The following is a 15,488-nucleotide window of genomic DNA, read 5'->3' as shown; positions in this document are numbered from 1 at the left end:
GAGGAGGAGGAGGTGTTAGCAAAAGAGACACTGAAGGTACGATGGGAGAGGTAAGAGGAGATCCAGGATAAAGCTTTGTTCCGAATACCAAGAGTATGGAGAATGTGAAGGAGAAGAGGGTGGTCCACAGTGTTGAATGCTGCAGAGAGGTCGAGTAATATGAGCAGAGTGTAATGACCTCTGTCTTTGGCAGCGTGGAGGTCGTCAGTTATTTTAGTGAGGGCTGTTTCAGTAGAGTGAGCAGTGCAGAATCCAGATTGTAGAGGGTCTAGGACAGAATAGGTGTTGAGAAAGTGTAGCAATCGAGAGAATACAAGACGTTCAAGGAGTTTGGAGGCAAAAGGCAGGAGGGAGACAGGTCGATAGTTAGAAGGACAGGTAGGGTCAAGCTTGCTGTTTTTGAGTAATGGTATAACGGTTGCATGCTTGATGGATGAAGGAAAGGTACCAGAGTAGAGGGAAGAGTTAAAGATCTGTGTGAGCATAGGGATTATAGAAAGAGCAAGAGGTTTTAGGAGATGGGAGGGAATGGGATCAAGAGGGCAAGTGGTAGAGGGAGAAGAGGAGATCAGCAGTGATGCATCCTCCTCCGAGATAGCAGAAAAAGAGTCAAGAAAGGCAGGAGGAGAGTTGGGAAGCATTGTGGGATGGGAGGAGGCAACAGATGGGATGTTCTGCCGTATGGACTCCACCTTTTCCTTAAAGTCAGCAAAGTCCTGAGGTGAGATGGAGGAAGAAGAGGAGGCAGCTGAGGGTGGTCTGAGTAGAGAGTCAAAGACAGAAAAGAGACGGCGTGGGTTTGACTTGTGTGTGTTGATTAGTGATGAAAAGTACTAACAAATCATATACAGGGGAATAAGGGTCCCCTTTTGTTCCGTGCACCCTGCAATTGCATATATTTAACACTATCAGAGTGCTGTCTATCGTCCCCTTTTACCCTTAGTGATGAAAAGTAGGTTTGTTTAGCCTGAAAGAGGGCAGAGTTGAAACAGGATAGCATAAATTTGTAGTGAATGAAGTCTGCGAGCGTATGAGATTTCCTCCAGAGGCGTTCAGAGGAACGAGTGGAGGAACGCAGCATGCGTGTGTGGGAGTTTAGCCAGGGTCTGGGGTTAGAAGGGCGAGGACGGCAGAGAGAAAGCGGGGGCATGAAGATCAAGAGAGGAAGATAAGGCAGAGTTGTAGTTCCTGACCACGGTGTCAGGGTCTGAAGCAGAACTGAGAGAGGAGAGGGAGGAGCGTAGAGTGGAATCAAGAGCTGGTAGGTTAATAGAGCACAGGTTTCTGCAAAAACGAGGGCGAGATGGAGATGGAGATGGAGAGAAGCGAGAGAGAAAATGAGATGAGGTGATGGTCGGAGAGAGGAAAAGGGGAAATGGAGAAGTCGGAGAGAGAGAAGTTTTTAGTGAAAACCAGGTCTAGGTAGTATCCATCCTTGTGGGTGCTGGCTTCAGTCCACTGTTGAAGGCCAAAAGAAGAGGTTAGAGAAAGAAAGCGGGAAGCCCATGGGAGAGATGGGTCATCAATGTGGCAATTGAAGTCCCCAAGGAGAAGAACAGGGGAGTCTGAGGAGAGAAAGAAAGAGAGCCAGGATTCAAAGTGAGAGAGAAAGGCAGAAGTGGGATGAGTAGAGGTAGGTGGGCGATAGATGACCGCCACATGGACCGGGAGAGGAGAGAAGATCTGGACTGTGTGAACCTCAAAGGAGGGAAAAGCATGAGAGGGGGGAATAGAAACTGTTCGGTAACGGCAGAGAGAGGAGAGTAGGAGCCCCACGCCTCCACCCCTGCCACCAGGGCGCGGAGTGTGGGAGAAGGAAAGGCCACCATAGGAGAGGGCAGCTTCCAGATCAGAGTCAGACTGAGTGAGCCAGGTCTCAGTTATAGCAAAGAGAAGCAGGGAGTGAGAGAGAAAGAAGTCATGCACAGAGAGGAACTTGTTAGAAAGGGAGCGAGCATTCCAAAGGGCACAGGAGAGAGGAGGGAGGGTGGCAGGGGATGGGTATGAGGTTAGATCGGTTGACACCAGAAGGAGTAGAAGTTGTATGTGGGAGGCGAGGATGAGAGCAAGTAGAAATAAGGCAGGGACCAGGATTGGGAGAGATATCCCCAGAAGCAAGGAGGAGAAGCATGTATAGAAAGAGGATGTGTGAGGATGATTTGTAGGGGTGTGTTTTAGTGCAGGGTGTATAGCTGTATGGTGACAGAGGGCGCAGGTAAGACAGGAGTTCATGTGAACAGAGAAGTGGTGAAGTAAGGAGAGATGGTGAAATATGAATAGAGTTCGAGACATGATGAGGCTGGTGGAAGGAAGTGCATAATTTGAAAATAAGTGAGGTTACAGCAAATATAAAAAGTAAAAAAGCGGCATCACAGCAATAGCAATGTGTTGAGATGTGTAGTCTGGGATGATATCCTCCTTTCCAGCGTAGTTCAAATGCAGAAATCAGAAGCAGTAGATTGTGTCCACTTTTTCCACTTCTTTTTGAACTTCCTTTTTTAAACTCCATACTACTTTAAAGATTTCTACCTAAAAGCATTTCTGCTTAGAAGCAACTGCTGCAAGTGAGGGTGGTTGGCTGGTGCTGCCAGTTGCTGTGAGGGGAGGGGTGGGTGCTGCCGGGGGCTGGTGCTGCCAGTGGCTGGGTTTGCTGCCGGTTGCTGTGAGGGGGGCGGGGGCGTGCCGTCGGTGGGGGGTGGGTGGGGCGTGCTGTCGGTGGGGGGTGGGTGGGGCGTGCTGTCGGGCTGGTGCTGCCAGTGGCCAGAGGGGGGTTTGGGGGGTGTTATTTAAGCAATGCTACTAGCACTGCTTAAATAACTCAAGCATTGCTAGTATCGTTTATTTGTAAAGCGCCAACATATTCCGCAATGGGGTACAGAGATTTGATCATTACATAAATCGTTACATGCAAATAAGGACAGGCATGCACAGACTGGTACAGACCTTGCTCCCGGGAGCTTACACTCTAGAAAAGAATGACTTGAATTACTGCAATCCTGCTTGCACACAGAAACATCTTCTTTCCTCTGATATTTCATCAGTCTGAATGTGAGCGGTAAGAAGAATTTTTTTTGTTGCTGTTTAATTGGACATTTTTATACAGCGTCTTGGGGAAATATTTGTGTTTAAAGTAAAAATGTGTATTGTGATGCTTTTCTTACATGTGCAAAGTTTCATATTTTTATTGGTTCTAAAAAATATAAATGCACTAGCCTAAAAATGTCGGCAGAGATCGATGTTGTGAACAGCACCGTGTATTTATCAGGGAATTCTGATATCTGGCGTTATAAACCGGTGCTGGAGAAAATGTGATGTAAAATCAAATTTGTGTTATAAGTTCTGGAGAATTTCACAACAATAACATCCGTAGGATGGAAATATTATTATTATATATTTTTTTAAACAAACCGTGGACAACTCTTCTCTGTCTTTGACTCCCTACTCAGACCACCCTCAGCTGCCTTTTCATCCTCCATCTCACCTCAGGACTTTGCTGACTATTTTAACGAAAAGGTGGAATCCATACGTCAGAACATCCCCTCTGTTTCCTCCTCCCAACCTACACCGCTTCCTAACTCTCCTCCTGCCTTCCTTCCTTCCTTGACTCTTTTCCCGCTGTCACAGAGGAGGATTTGTCACTGTTGATCTTCTCTTCTCCCTCTACCACTTGCCTTCTCGACCCCATTCCCTCCCATCTCCTAAAACCTCTTGCTCCTACTATAATCCCTACGCTCACACACATTTTTAACTCCTCTCTCTACACGGGAACCTTTCCCTCTTCCTTCAAACATGCAACAGTCATACCATTGCTCAAAAACAGCAAGCTTGACCCTACCTGTCTTTCTATCGACCTGTCTACCTCCTGCCTTTTGCTTCTAAACTCCTTGAACGTCTTGTATTCTCTCGCCTGCTCCATTTTCTTACCACCTATTCTCTCCTAGACCCCTTACAATCTGCCTTCCGAACTGCTCACTCCACTGAAACAGCCCTCACTAAAATAACTAATGACCTCCATGCTGCCAAAGACAGATGTCATTACACTCTGCTCATATTACTCGATCTATCTGCAGCATTTGGTACCGTGGACCACCCTCTCCTTCTTCATATTCTCCATACTCTTCGTAAAAAAAGTTCTATCCTGGATCTCTTCTTACCTCTCCCATCGTACTTTCAGTGTCACTTCTGCTAACACCTTCTCCTTCTCTATTGATCTCTGTAGGGGTACCCGATGGCTATGTCCTGAGACCTCTCCTCTTTCCTCTATACACACTTTTAGTTGAGCTAATCACATCTCTTGGGTTCAAATATCACCGCTATGCTGACGACACACAAATGTACTTTTCAACCCCTGATCTTACACCTGCTGTACAGACCAAAGTTTCTGAATGTCTCTCTGCTATATCATCCTGGATGGCCCCCGCCGACTTAAACTCAATATGTCAAAAACAGAGCTCCTCTTATTTCATCCCAATCCTGGCCCCACTACTTCCTTTCACATTACTACTGGACGTTCTGTCATACACCCAGTAGCGCAATCACGCTGCCTAGAGGTCACACTTCACTCCTCTAACTTTCTCCTCTTACATTCAAAACGTCTCTAAAACATGTTGATTTTGCCTCTGCAATATTACAAAGATACACCCTTTCCTCTGTAACTCGACTGCTATAACTCTGACACAGGCCCTTATTCTCTCCCGTCTCGATTACTGTAACCTCCTGCTATCTGACCTTCCTGCCTCTCACCTGTCTCCCCTCCAATCTATCCAAAACACTGCTGCCAGAATCATTCTACTCTTTCCTAAATCTGTCTGTCTCTCCCCTGCTGAAATCTCTCTCCTGGCTTCCTATCAAATCTCACACTCAATTATCCTTACTTTTAAAGCTTTACACGCTTCTGCCCATCTTACATCTCAGCCCTAATTTCTGGCTATGCACCATCGCGACTCTTGCATTCCGCTCAAGGATGTCTTCTCTCTACCCCCTTTGTATCTAAAGCCCTCTCCCACCTTTAATCCTTTCTCACTGACTGACCCACACCTCTGGAATGCCCTTCTCCTCAATACCCGACTAGCACCCTCTCTATCCACCTTTAAGACCCACCTTAAGACACACTTGCTTAAAGAAGCATATGAATAGCACTGTGGATATTCTGAACACATGATACATAAAGCTTGGCCCCCTGCAGACGCACTTACCAGAATCCCCTCATACTGTCTCTGCACTTTCTCCCTACCTACCAATTAGATTGTAAGCTCTTCAGAGCAGGGACTCCTCTTCCTAAATGTTAATTTTTATGTCTGAAGCACTTATTCCCATGATCTGTTATTTGTATTATTTGTTATTTATACAGTCATGTGACAAAGAAAGTACACACTCTTTGAATTCTATGGTTTTAAATATCAGGACATAATAACAATCATCTGTTCCTTAGCAGGTCTAAAAATTAGGTAAATACAACCTCAGATGAACAACAACACATGACATATTACACCGTGTCATGATTTAACAAAAATAAAGCCAAAATGGAGAAGCTATATGTGAAAAACTAAGTACACCCTTACTGCTTCCATAGGAATTAAGATGCTAAGTAGCAGACAGGTGCTGCTAATCAAAAGCCCTTGATTAATTGATCATCAGCAAGTGTGACCACCTCTATAAAAGCCGAAGTTTTAGCAGTTTGCTGGTCTGGCGGATTCAGGTGTGTGTTAACACAATGCCAAGGAGAAAATCAATCTGGGAAGGGTTATAAGGCCATTTCCAAACAATTTAAAGTCCATCGTTCTACAGTGAGAAAGATAGTTCAAAAGTGGAAAACATTCAAGACAGTTGCTAATCTTCCCAGGAGTGGACGTCCCAGCAAATTCACAACAAGGTCAGACCGTGCAATGCTCAGAGAAATTGCAAAAAACCTAAGAGTTACATCTCAGACTCTACAGGCCTCAGTTAGCATGTTAAATGTTAAAGTTCATGACAGTACAATTAGAAAAAGACTGAACAAGTATGGTTTGTTTGGAAGGGTTGCTAGGAGAAAGCCTCTTCTCTCTAAAAAGAACATGGCAGCACGGCTTAGGTTTGCAAAGTTGCATCTGAACAAACCACAAGACTTCTGGAACAATGTCCTTTGGACAGACGAGACCAAAGTGGAGATGTTTGGCCAAAATGCACAGCGCCACGTTTGGCGAAAACCAAACACAGCATATCAGCACAAACACCTCATACCAACTGTCAAGCACGGTGGTGGAGGGGTGATGATTTGGGCTTGTTTTGCAGCCCCAGGACCCGAGAAACTTACATTCATTGAGTCGACCATGAACTCCTCTGTATACCAAAGTATTCTAGAGTCAAATGTGAGGCCATCTGTCCGACAGCTAATGCTTGGCTGAAATTGGGTCATGCAACAGGACAATGATCCCAAGCACACCAGCAAATCTACAACAGAATGGCTGAAAAAGAAAAGAATCAAGGTGTTGCAATGTCCCAGTCAAAGTCCAGACCTCAACCCGATTGAAATGCTGTGGCTGGACCTTAAGAGAACTGTGCATAAACAAAGGCCCACAAACCTGAATGAACTGAAGCAACGTTGTAAAGAAGAGTGGGCCAAAATTCCTCCACAACGATGTGAGACTGATAAAGTCATACAGAAAACGATTACTTCAAGTTATTGCTGCTAAAGGTGGTTCTACAAGCTTTTGAATCATAAGGTGTACTTAGTTTTTCACACATGGCTTCTCCATTTTGGCTTTATTTTTGTTAAATAAATCATGACACGGTGTAATATGTCATGTGTTGTTGTTCATCTGAGGTTGTATTTACCTAATTTTAAGACCTGCTAAGGAACAGATGATTGTTATTATGTCCTGATATGTAAAACCATAGAATTCAAAGAGGGTGTACTTTCTTTTTCACATGACTGTATGATTGTCACGTGCACTGCTACTGTGAAGCGCTATGTACATTAATGGCACTATATAAATAAAGACATACATACATACATACAACTGAACATTTGTTTAGTAAAATGAACGTTGCCAGAAAGCCTTGTACATTTATTTATGAAAGTTGATTGTTTGTTTTAAAAGATTGACGGATAATATTTAAAATGTAAAATCTGTCTGACGTGTGGGCAGTTTCTTTTAGTAAGATGGTGAAATGGGACACTCCAAGGGTTTTGTTGTTTGACTGGCTCAGATTATTGTTCAGGATGATAAACCAGTTGGAGAGCTCACAATGTGCTGCTTTGGCTGTTCTCAAGGCATGAAGTGTTCCTCTTAGTTTGACTGGATAAAGTCACTCCCTAGATTTAGTAGACTTTTCAATATCCGAATGTAGATTTTATTTTCTCTTCTGCCACATGCTAATCTGGAACCATGCTGTGCTCCAGAACCCTGAGAAGATCTCTGTAAATACTGTCCCTGAACAAAGCAACGCCGAGCAGCAGTCAAACGAATCAATCCTTTTATTTACAACAATTTAATGAACAAGACACCAAGTCAAATGCTTTCAGGTAAGGAGGCACCACCTGTTTTGCACTGTGAAGAAGACAGGAGAATGGGGATTGCGCACAGACTTTTGTGTAAGATAACCGATGAAAGAGACCTGTTGTTCAGCTAATATTGTTTATTATTTTCAATACTAACGAGCTGCGTAGAGTTTGGCTGATAACCAAGAGATTTCTTTATTAGTTTTTACTTAGAAATATTTTGTCAGAACGATTTGCATCGAGCAACAGATGCTATATGTTATGATCGCCTGTGTGCCTATTTTTGCCTGTTACCTGAAGTTTATTATTTTGACTCTATGTATTAACATTAAGAACTGCTAAGAGATATCTGTCCGAGTGCTTCTTCAGAGAGGATATACATTTATTTTCAGCTCTCTACAGGGAGAACTGTGTGAGACTTTTATTGAATACAGTGGTACTGTATGCTTTAAAGTCATATCTAGCTTATTTAGGGACTAACTGCCCTAAAACGGCATCTTCCCTTAAAAATGAACACACCAGTATTAAACAACGTTGAAGTCGAATAGAAATGTGCATCATTATTCAACAGTAATTTACGTTTTTAGGGGGTTTCGAGAAAGATTAGCCAGAAAAGGCAATGTTATTTTGATAAAATTGTGATTAACCGGAAATATTGAAGATTCTTTTAGAGCAGTTTGGCTAAAAAGTGTGTAGTGTTGAAGTGGCTTGGAGTAATCACACGACTTGGAGTGAACTTCCGAGCTTCCAGGAATAACACATTGTAACTAGATCATCATTCAAATTAAAACAAAGCTCTTATAATGTGCGAAAAGGTAGTGAATCTTTTGAAAGACAATGTGCCATTAAAAATGTGATTTTGCTCAAAAATAAGTAGTAAAGTTAGACAATACTGTTAGTCTGCTTGTAATATTGGATGGAATGGAAATGGTAATGACCTGTAGTTGTCACTGCCAAGCTGTACAGGACAAGTTATTGGCTGGCGTTCAAGCCTTTACTTCATACTGCCCATCTGTTGTAGCTGACAATCCTCTTGTGTCGTGCTTGTTTTCTGGGCCAGAGAGAGACCCAACTCTTGGCAAACATAATTTAAATTAGCCAGCTTGATTTCTTTGGACATTTTAAGTGTTTAGTAGCATGCTTTTTGTTTACTAGCATTTAAGATTCTCTGTTAATGAATGAGGAATGTGGTTATTTGGTTATTTAGCACATTGTGAAGCCTTCATTGGGGCATCATGAAAGTTTTTAATAGTTACATATTAATTATGGAAAAATGTCAGTGAGTGAAAATTTTTTTTTCCATGTTACCCACTAATGTTTTGCGGGCACACACAGCACTTACCAGGTTACCCACTAAGTAATGTATTGCGGGCACACACAGCACTTACCAGGTTACCCACTAAGTAATGTATTGCAGGCACACGGCACTTATCGTGTTAAGCATCCAAAGCCCTGACAACAATTGGCTTTAATTGTCTTTGCTAATAAACAAATGGTTTGTGTGTAGACTTTGCTCTATGCAAGCTTGTGAACTTCAGACTCATTACGATCACATCATTGTGCATGGGTGAAGGGACAGGCAACAACAGACTCTCGCCCTTCTAACCCCCAGACCCTGGCTAACCTGCCACACGCGCATGCTGCGTTCTTGCACTCGCTCCTCTGCCACACGCGCATGCTGCGTTCCTGCACTCGCTCCTCTGCCACACGTGCATGCTGCGTTCCTGCACTCTCCTCTGCCACACGCGCATGCTGCGTTCCTGCACTCGCTCCTCTGCCACACGCGCATGCTGCGTTCCTGCACTCGCTCCTCTGCCACACGCGCATGCTGCGTTCCTGCACTCGCTCCTCTGCCACACGCACATGCTGCATTCCTGCACTCGCTCCTCTGCCACACGCGCATGCTGCGTTCCTGCACTCGTTCCTCTGCCACACGCGCATGCTGCGTTCCTGCACTCGCTCCTCTGCCACACGCGCATGCTGCATTCCTGCACTCGCTCCTCTGCCACACGCGCATGCTGCGTTCCTGCACTCGTTCCTCTGCCACACGCGCATGCTGCGTTCCTGCACTCGCTCCTCTGCCACACGCGCATGCTGCATTCCTGCACTCGCTCCTCTGCCACACGCGCATGCTGCGTTCCTGCACTCGTTCCTCTGCCACACGCGCATGCTGCATTCCTGCACTCGCTCCTCTGCCACACGCGCATGCTGCGTTCCTGCACTCGCTCCTCTGCCACACGCGCATGCTGCGTTCCTGCACTCTCTCCTCTGCCACACGCGCATGCTGCGTTCCTGCACTCGCTCCTCTGAACACCTGTGGAGGAAATCTTACACTCTCGCAGACTTCCTTCAACTAAAATTTATGCTATCCTGTTTCAATTATGCCCTCTCCCAGGCTAAACAAACCTACTTTTCTTCACTTATCAATGCGCACAATCTAACCCACGCCGACTCTTCTCTGTTTTTGACTACCTACTCAGACCGCCGTCTGTTACCTGTTTTTCTTCCTCCATTTCACCTGAGGACTTTGACTATTTAAAAGAAATGGTGAAATCCATGCATCAAGATATCGCCACTGTATCCTTCTCCCATCCTACACCTCTTCCTAACTCTCATTCTGCCTTCCTCAACTCTCTTCCCGCTGCCAGAGGAGGATCTATCGCTGCTGATCTCCTCTTCTCCCTCTACCACTTACCCTCTTGACCCCATTCCCTCCCATCTCCTAAAACCTCTTGCTCCTACTATAATCCCTACGCCCACAAACATTTTCAACTCCACCCTCTGCTCTGGGACCTATCCCTCCTCCATCAAACATGCAACAGTTATACCCTTACGCAAAAACAGCAAGCGTGACCCTACCTATCTCTCTAACTATTGTCCTGTCTCCCTCCTGCCTTTTGCCTCTAAACTCCTTGAACACCTTGTGTTCTCTCGCTTGCTCCATTTCCTCACCCCCTATTCTCTCCTAGACCCTCTACAATTTTGCTTCCTCACTCCTCACTCCACAGAAACAGCCCTCACTAAAATAGCTTATGACCTCTATGCTGCTAAAGACTAAGTTCACTACACTTTGCTCATATTGCTTGACCTCTCTGCAAAGCCTTTGACACTGTGGACCACCATCTTCTTCTTCTCCATACTCTTGCTATCCGTAACAAAGCTCTTTCCTGGATTTCCTCTTGCCTCTGCCATCGTACTTTCAGTATATCTTTTATGAACACCACCTCCTCTTTCGATCTCTCTTTGGGGTACCCCAGGGCTCGATCCTGGGACCTCTTCTCTTTTCTCTGTACACACTCTCTCTAGGTGACTTTGTCACATCTCGGGTCCTAATGTCACCTCTATGCTGATGACACACAAATTAACTTTTCAACCCCTGACCTTACACCTGCTGTACAGGTTTCCCCGCTGTATTATCCTGGATGGCCCTCCATAGACTCAAACTTATCCCAAACATGGCCCTACAACCTCCTACCTACTACCTCCTCCTACATTACTGTTGGAAGCATACATGCAGTATCACTAGCATGCTGCCTAGGGGTCACATTTGACTACATTCTTCTCTCTTTCAAAATGTAGCTAAAACCTGTTGATTTTTCATCCCCTTTCCTCTGTTGCTCTACTGCTAAAACTCTGACACAGGCCCTCATTGTCTCCCGCCTCGATTATTGTAACTTCCTGCTGTCTGGCCTTCCTGTCTCCCCTAAAATCTATCCTAAATGCTACTGCCATAATCACTTTACTCTTTCCTAAAACTCTCAGCGCCTCCCCTGCTGAAATTCCACTCCTAGCTACCAATAAAATCCGTTATCACACACCCAATTTTCCTCCTCACTTTTAAGGCTATGCACTCTTCTGCCCCTCCTTACATCTCATCCTACTTTCTCGCTATACACCGACCCTTGCGTTCTGCTCCAAGATGTCTTCTCTCTGCCCCTTTTTGTATCACTGCTGTGAAGCGCTATGTACATTAATGGCGCTATATTACATAGTTACATAGTAGATGAGGTTGAAAAATGATGTACGTCCATCAAGTTCAACATATGCTAAATTTAGACAACAGATACTTTATCCTATATCTATGCTTACTTATTGATCCAGAGGAAGGCAAACAAAAACCCCCAGTGTTATATCATCCAATGACATCTCATAAGGGGAAAAATAAATTCCTTCCCCACTCCAAGATTTGGCAATCGGATTAATCCCTGGATCAACATCCTTCCCATGTATAATTATTTGGTATATCCCTGTATACCTTTCCCTTCTAAAAAGATGGCCAACCTTTTTTTTTTTTTTTTAAACAAATGTATTGTATCTGCCATCAGTCTCCATGGCTAATGAATTACACATTTTAACTGCCCTTACTGTAAAGAACCCTTTTCTTTGTTGCTGGTGAAATTTCCTTTCCTCCAACCTAAAGGGATGGCCCGAGTCCTTTGTACTGCCCGTGGGATGAATAGTTCATTTGAAAGCTCCTTGTACTGTCCCCGAATATATTTGTATATAGTTATCATATCCCCTCTTAGATGCCTCTTTTCCAATGTAAATAAATCTAATTTAGCTAGCCTCTCCTCATAAATTAGATTGTCCATCCCCTTTATTAATTTGGTGGCTCTTCTCTGCAATCTCTCTAGTTCCATAATGTCTTTTCTAAGCAGTGGTGCCCAAAATTGTACTCTATATTCAAGGTATGGTCTTTGTAAAGGGGCATAATTATGTTTACTTCCCTTCCATCCATTGCCCGTTTGATGCAAGATAAGATCTTGTTTGCCTTTGCAGCTACTGCATGACATTGGGCACTATTGCTAAGCCTCATGTCTACAAGCACTCCCAAATCCTTCTCCATCAAGGATTCCCCCAATTTATCTCCATTTCATTTGTAAGTCGCCTGTTTATTCTTGCATCCCAAATGCATAACCTTACATTTATCTGTATTAAACCTCATCTGCCACATTTACCTGGCCACGTTTCCAGTCTCCAAGTCCTTCTGGTGAGAAATTACATCCTGCCCTGATTCTACTAACTCACACAATTTAGTATCATCAGCAAAGATGGAGACTTTGCTCTCTATGCCAACCTCAAGGTCATTAATAAACAAGTTAAAAGCAGGGGTACTATATTTTCTTTTCTCATTTTTTTTTTTGTTATTACGTTACTTAAAGAACTTTTTAGGGTTGATCTTACTTTCTATTGCAATCCTTTTTTCATTATCCATTTTTGCTAATTTGATTGCCCTTTTGCAATTTTTGTTACATTCCTTATAATTCTGATACGATGTCTCCGTCCCTTGTGACGCCTGCCTCTTCTTGTCCATTTCCTCCCCTGCCTGTTTATTTAGCCACATTGGTTTTGACTTATTTATTTTATACTTATTACCCAAGGGTATACACTAAGTGTGCTTTTCTAACAATGTTTTAAAGACTACCCATTTATCTTCTACATTTTTCCCTGCAAAAACATCATCTCAATGTATTACTTGTAGTTTATACCTCAATTTATTAAAATCTGCCTTTCTAAAGTTTAAGGTCTTTGTTGAACCCAAGTAATCTGTTTTTTTTGATAACTTATTTCAAATGAGACCATGTTATGATCACTGTTACCCAAATGCTCAAGGACTTGAATATTTGTTATTACTTCTACATTGTTTGATATTACCAAATCCAGTATTGCCTCTCTCCTAGTTGGTTCCTCAATAATTTGTGTCTGGATAATTAAAATCCCCCATTATGCAAACATGACCCAGTTTTGATGCCTTCTCCATTTGCAAAAGTATTTTAGCTTCCTCAATCTCACAGATATTTGGTGGTTTATAGCAGATCCCTACAAACATTTTCTTTATACTTTTACCTCCACTGCTAATTTCTATTCACAAGGTCTCTACATTTTCATCATTCCCTTCAAAAACATCTTCCGTTATAATAGGTTTTAGATCCGGTTTAACATATAAACATACTCCACCTTCCCTTCTATTTCCTCGATCCTTCCGAAAAAGGGGAAAACCCCAGTCTAAATGAACTGCCCAGTCATGAGTTTCATCCCACCATGTTTCAGTAATGCCTATGATATCATACTGCTCACTTGCGTCTATTAATTCAAGCTCCCCCATTTTATCTGTCAGGCTTCTTGCATTAGCAAGCATGCATTTTTTTTCAGCCTGTACTATTATCTTAGCTGCTCCTTCCTTTCTGCGCCAACTTGGTTTAGTCTTTAGAAGTTTTCTAGTATTATCTGTATATACTATGGGTGTCTCACTGCTTGTCAAACTTGCACTTGCCCCCATTCTACCTCCATACCACCTTGTATCCTCTTCTATTCTATTTAGTTCGTTATCTGTTTCATTCCCCTCCCCCCTCCATCCTAGTTTAAACTCTCCTCCAACCTTTTTAACATTCTCCCTCTAGCACAGAAAATCCCTCTTCATTGATGTACAATCCGTCCATAGAATATAGATGGCACTTCTCAGAAAAGGAGCCGCAGTGCACTAAAAACCCAAAACCCTCCTTCCTACACCACTTTCTTAACCGTGCATTAACCTCCCTAATCTGAGACTGAGACTCCTTGCGGTAGCGCATGGCACTGGTAGTTTTTCAGAAAATACTTCCTTGGAGGTCCTTGCCTTAAACGTTTGGCCTTGATCCCTGAAATAATTTTTTAGGACCCTCCATCTTTCTCTAACTTTGTTATTGGTGCCAATATGTACCAAGACCGCCAGGACAATCCCACCCCCCCTCCCCCCAACAATCTGTCTACCCGATCCGCAATGTACCGAACCCGAGCATCCGGGAGACATCAAACTGTTCGGTTCATGCAGTCACGGCAACAGATTGCCCTTTCTACCTTCCTAATAATGGAGTCCCCTACCACCACAATCTTTCTATGTATCTGAGCATCCTGAGTCCCCACTGTGCTGGAGGAACTATTCCCCTGGCTGCTAGAGGAATCGGTCTCCCCCAGCCTTGCCATTTCTGCCCTGATATTCCCAATATCTTCACTCAACATGGCAAAACTATTGGGATGTCAGCTCAGAAACGACCTGCCTTTCCCTATTGCCCCTGCTTCCCCTTCTGTTACCCAGCTTCCTACCTGCTCCTGACTAACAGCATAACCATCTGCACCACTAGTTGAAGCAAGGGCCGGCTCAGTGGCTTTGTGATTTGGCTTTTCAGCATGTACTCTCTGATGCAGTCTCTCCACGTTGATCCCTCCCTTGGGATGTCCGTGCGGTCACCGTTCCAGGTTTCATTCGTCAGGTTGTCCCCACAGCATGCAGAGGCTCTCTCAGGCTTGTGCACAGCCTGGTTTCCTCTCTCTGTCCGCGTCCTCTATCTGCGCATGCGTCGGTGACTCTGCTGCTTCCAAGTGCTGGTTGGCCAAAGCACTTTTTCCTAGAGATACGGTGGCTCAGATTGTCCAAGAAACATCAAACGCATTTCGCCGGTTGGCTTCTTCAGTGATGTAACGTGATGGGGGTAATGCAGCATATTTATAACGGTTTTCAGTCCGATCTTTACTCCACCCAGCTGTCAATCTATTCACTTATTCAGCCATGTATAGTTCTAGTGATTCTACTTAACTAATCATAATGCTTCTTATGGACCAATGTCCAACAATAAGGTATAAAATATATATATTGTTGGACATTGGTCCATTTTATATTGGCAGTGAATATGTTTTGTATCGGTGGTCAAACAAGATTTTATTAGGATATTTCCTTAATATTTGAATATGGTTTGATATATTCCCTAACATTTTAAACGAATCCCACTCTTGAAGGTATACATGTATGTAACTCTGCTTTTTGCTGTCATAATATCAGTAGTAGCTATTAATATAGTCATAACAAGCATTATGATTAGTTAAGTATAATCACTGGAACTATACATAGCTGAATTGGTGATTAGATTGACAGCTGGGTGGAGTAAAGATCGGACTGAAAACCGTTATAAAGTATCACGTTACATCACTGAAGAAGCCAACCGGCGAAACGCGTTTCATGTTTCTTGGACAA

General features: G+C 43.6%; 1 protein-coding gene across 4 annotated transcripts in view; it reads left to right on the top strand.

Moving 5' to 3' along the window:
- Positions 1–15,488, top strand: part of ATP13A3 (ATPase 13A3) — a 135,398-nt gene that overhangs the window by 31,583 nt on the left and 88,327 nt on the right. Inside the window, exon 1 of one of the 4 annotated variants that reach the window (XM_075571084.1) lies at positions 7,286–7,504. The exons of the other annotated variants lie outside the window; for them this stretch is intronic. The gene's annotated coding sequence lies outside the window, so the exon portion shown is untranslated. Of the gene's footprint in view, positions 1–7,285; positions 7,505–15,488 lie in introns of those variants that run through there. 4 annotated transcript variants of the gene reach the window in all.

This window comes from Ascaphus truei, chromosome 14, assembly GCF_040206685.1.
Source record: "Ascaphus truei isolate aAscTru1 chromosome 14, aAscTru1.hap1, whole genome shotgun sequence".
Lineage (NCBI taxonomy): Eukaryota > Metazoa > Chordata > Amphibia > Anura > Ascaphidae > Ascaphus > Ascaphus truei.
This window is presented reverse-complemented; position numbering and strand designations above follow the sequence as displayed.